The sequence below is a fragment of the Carlito syrichta genome, unplaced genomic scaffold, assembly GCF_000164805.1.
Source record: "Carlito syrichta isolate Samal-C Ts95f unplaced genomic scaffold, Tarsius_syrichta-2.0.1 Scaffold309724, whole genome shotgun sequence".
NCBI classification, from domain to species: domain Eukaryota; kingdom Metazoa; phylum Chordata; class Mammalia; order Primates; family Tarsiidae; genus Carlito; species Carlito syrichta.
The window spans coordinates 63,737-68,332 of NW_007253820.1; the positions used below are offsets into that span (position 1 = coordinate 63,737).

At 51.5% G+C, this 4,596-nt stretch overlaps 1 pseudogene; it reads left to right on the top strand.

Annotated features, from left to right (window-relative positions):
• The first annotated feature begins 368 nt into the window (after window positions 1–368).
• Window positions 369–2,207, top strand: LOC103270075 (annotated as a pseudogene).
• Window positions 2,208–4,596: the final 2,389 nt, after the last annotated feature.

Consider the following 4,596-nt stretch of genomic DNA (forward strand, 5'->3'; position numbering starts at 1 on the left):
CATCTCATAGTTGTTTGCCCTAAATAGTAATAGATTTATTTCCTCTTTTCCAAATTGATGCCTAATAAGAAAAGGCCTTAGTACCCTACCCTTGTAATCCATCTGGAAAAGAGAGACCTCAACAACTTGACCATAATAAAAAAAATACAGGTGGTTGAGCGAGTCCCTGGTACCCGGTAAGCAGGACCTGCCCAGTGCCAGCCTGGAAAGCAGAGGTCAAGGTCACGGTCCCCGAGCGACCCTGGGCGTAAGCCAGACAGTGCGGTGGTGATGCCGGAAAAGTGCCCTGAAGGAGGAGAGTGCCCCTCCCCCATCCCACCCACCCCACAGACCGCTCCTGGGCTCCTACCTGGGTGCCGTCAAATTAAATGGCCAATAGGTAGACCAACCTACCAGCCAAGCTCATCAATGGCGGCATCACGGGGCTGATAGGCATCACCTGTGTGTTCCCATCAACCTGGCGAAGACACTGCTGCAGAACCAGCAGAATGGCCAGCGCATGTATACCAGCATGTCCGACTGCCCCATCAAGACCATTGGCGCCAAGGACTACTTTGGCATGTACCAGGGTGATCCTCATCACCCCCCCGCAAGAAGGCCATCAAGCTGGCAGTCAATAACTTCTTCCGACACCAGTTCTCCAAAGATGGGCAGAAGCTGACCCTGCTGAAGGAGATGCTGGCCGGCTTCAGGGTAGGCACCTGCCAGGTGATCGTGACTACCCTCATGGAGATGTTGAAGATTCAGCTTCAGAACGCCGGCCACATTGCCACCCAGAAGAAGATCCTGGCTGCCCAGGGCCAGCTCTCCGACCAGGGGAGTGCCCAGCCCTCAGCGGAGGCCCCAGCGGTCCCTCGGCCCACAGCCACCCAGCAAACCCATGACCTCCTGCACAGTCGTGGCACTGCTGGCCTCTACAAGGGACTTGGGGCCATACTGCTCAGGGATGTGCCCTTCTTCGTGGTCTACTTCCTGTTCTTTGCCAACCTCAACCAGCTGGGCTGCTCGGTGTCCGAGGAGAAGTCGCCTTTGTACGTGTCCTTCCTGGCTGGCAGCATGGCCGGGAGTGCAGCTGCCACCGTCGTCAACCGCTGTGACATGATGAAGACGGGCTCCAGTGGCTCCAGCGTGGCATTAACGAGGATGCCTATCCGGGGTTCCTGGACTGTGCTAGGAAGATCCTGTGGCATGAGTGAAAAGACAGGCCGAGAGCGGGAAATGCATTTTTTTAACTCTTCTTCCTAAATCTTAATACAATAATGAGAAAGTAGAACCTATGCTTTTGGAGAAATGCACACTTTAAGTAAAATTAACTTTGCCAACTTTGTCTTTTCAGAAAAAGACTTTCTGGTGCCTGGTATCAGAGGTAGCTCATAGCTAATAAAACTTGCCTAGAGTAAAGGGAATTTACAAGGCCTAAGACATCATACATTGTTCAAGGATTTTAAGTCATGAAACTTGTAATTACAAAAGTTATGACTGCTCAGAGGGAGAGCAGGTGGGGATTCGATCTTCCAGTAAATTGGGCCCTATCCACAAGGAACCCCCGAAGCCACCCACTGGGAATGCCTAGGAGATAAGGGGAGGTGCACCCTCCACTAGCTCTAAGGAATGTCATTTGGGAAGGTGCAGGAGAATTATAATCCTTGTCACACCCTTCTCTAGGGGCTATGATAATATGGACAGACATTAATGGGTCTCTGCGTCACAGGATCTCCAAGACATCCACAGGTGGTCGATAAGGAAGTCACGGCAGTCACGTGCAACATCTCCAAGGAAAAGGATTTAAGCCGAGGCTTTGGGGGGCTAGGACGCCACACTCACCTAGAGTGTAGGTCTGCTTCCTGTCTGTGGCATGAGTGAAAAGACAGGCCGAGAATGGGGGTGAAGCTTTCTTAAATAAATCTTATCTTCTTTCACCTCTTTGCGTGTTGCAATTCTTTGCATTTACTCAGATCTCTGGGTTGCCAGCGCGCACCTCCTGCTTGCCAGCTCTGGCAGTGCTGCGCCTCCCTGCGCTTTTGCCTCTCCATCCATCCACCTTCACCCTTTCCAGACCCTAACAACAAGGGCCTGTCAGAGCCTTCCTGAAAGGCGCCTTCTGCCGCACCCTGGTCATCACACCCCTCTTTGGCATCGCACAAGTGGCCTACTTCCTGGGCATTGCTGAGTCCCTGCTGGGGCTGCTGCAGCACCCTCAGGCCTGAGCCTGGGCCCATGACTAGCCCATGAAGCAGTGAGGGAAGACCTCCCCCCAGCCCCGCCCTGACCTGGGGGGAAGGCACAGGAAGGGTGGGCGGAGGAAGGGTGGGCAGGGGAAGGGTGACGGGTCCATGCAGGTCGTGCACACACAGACCTCCCGGGTCCTGCCTGCACTCTTGGGATCAATGTCTTATTTATGTAGAAAATGCAGAAACTTTCACATTCCTCAGGCTAGCCCCTGCCCCGACCTGAACACCCCAGGGCCAGAGTTGGTTTCTGGGCCAGGGGCCCATGGCCTGGGCCAGGCAGGCTGGACCCTACCCACTCGGTCCACTGGTTCCAGTCTCTGAGGCCATCCTGGTCAGCACGGGAGCCCACACAAACCTATTTATTGAATCTGCTGGGCCCAGGGGCTCCCCGGCCCTTCCATCCATCCCCCCACCATCTCCTCACCTGGGCAGGTCGCCTCTGCCTCCCTGACCAGCCTTGCAGGAGAACTGAGTTCTCACACCCCCTCGTCAAGCTAGCAATCCCAAGCAGGGAGGCCTGACTCCTAGGGCAAGGCCTTCCCCCCTGGAATTTTCTGGTGGGCCCAGACTTCATGAGGTCTGCGTGTGTGTGTGTGTGTGTGTGTGTGTGTGTGTGTTGTGTGTATGTGTGCACGCGTGCGGGCGCAGTGGGAACCAGGCCGCACCTACCAACCCTTAGCTAGTCCAGCGAGCTGAGTGTCTCCGGCTCTCTCCTGCCCCCCATCCATGAAGTGCTTGCTCTAGTCTGGTCCCTCCTTGCTGGTCCTCTCCCCAGCTGGTGGGAAGTGCAGGATAGAGCCTGGGGGCACCTGTTCTGCTGGGAGAGGGGCCAGGAGCTGCCCCCAAGTCCTCCCAGGGGTCTGCAGGGGTCTGACCACACTCCAGAAGACTGTCCTCTGCCATCAATGTTGAATCAGGACCCCCCACCCCGCCCCCGACCATGTAATCGTGTTGGTAATTAATCCTCATATGCTGGTGCTGTATCCCCAAAACCGGGCCCCTCCAGGAGGCCCCTTCCCAGTGATACTACCCGGGGCTCGGGTCAGGCTCCCTCGAGGTTGATTCCTAGGAGCTGCCCTCCCACATCTGTACTTTGGAGCTGCTGCTGCTGCTGACAGATTATATTTTTTTCTTTTGGAAAGTTTTAAAGTTGTAACTTTTTGTGTCTTGTCATGCAAGAGGATAAATAAATATTCTAAGTAGGAAAAAAAATAGAAAAGGCAGAGTCAAAACAAGAAGCGGAGGTGCCCAGAATCCCAATTCAAATTCATCTGCAGTTTACTACTCAACCTGCCAAGTGAAGGGCCTGCCTGCCTAAACCCTTATCCCCCATCACTGCTGCTTCTCAAATAACCATCTCAGATCTGTCTCTGAAACCCCAACCATAATTCTATGCTGGGCCAAAACAATTTAACTAAAAATCTAACTGAGATGGGAGGAAAGGAGAGGAAATGTGAAAATGCTGGGTTTCCTGAATTTGAACAGTGACTTCTGGCTGAAGTCTTCACACCAGGAATTGCCTCACCTTTCCACAGTCAGGAGCTGGGATAATCTACTGAAAGAACCAGAATCTTTGCTGCAAAGGATACATGTCCAAGATATATTGCTAAATAAAACATTCCTATTGCAAAATGTACCAAATGGGTCTATATTTACTTATAAAATATTAACTTGTTCTAGTACATGCATAGGAGATCTAGAGGAATATTCACTAAGGCTATGGTAATAGCAGTTATCTCTAGAGGTTAAGGCTATGAAGAATGTCTTTGTTTTCTGCTACTGCAACAGAACACCACAGACTGGGTAACTTATAACAGCAGTTTACTTGACTCATGGTTCTAGTGAAGTCCAACAACACAGCGCCAGTGAGACAGAGCCAGGATAGAACCTGGCCTACCTCACATTCTTTAACTATCAGACTTTGCAACAATATTCTAGTTGGAGGCCTCTTACCACCTTGAAAAAAAACCTGTTAAGATAAACAATGTTTCACCGAAAATCTCACTTGGGACAATAGCCCCTGTCTGTCCCTTTCCCGCATGCACACAAGGACCAGAGAGTTTCTGACTATAACATTTGCTTCATTATAATACTAAAATTCCCAGTCCAGGTAGGACCTATCCACTATGTCTTGTACATGTGAGGTAAGAAGGAAGTATGTATGTATATACTTCATTTGCATGGTTAGAAGCCCTCTCTAATATGCGAACATACTTTTCCTTTGACATTACATCCCTCCCCTTATCTAATAAAAGGCCCCAACCAGCCCCTATCAGGAAGGCAGGCAGAGAACTCTTCTTCCTGTGCTGTCTTTCTTCTACAAGCCCTGACAGCCTTGTCTGGAGGCTGGTGCCATGGTTTACAC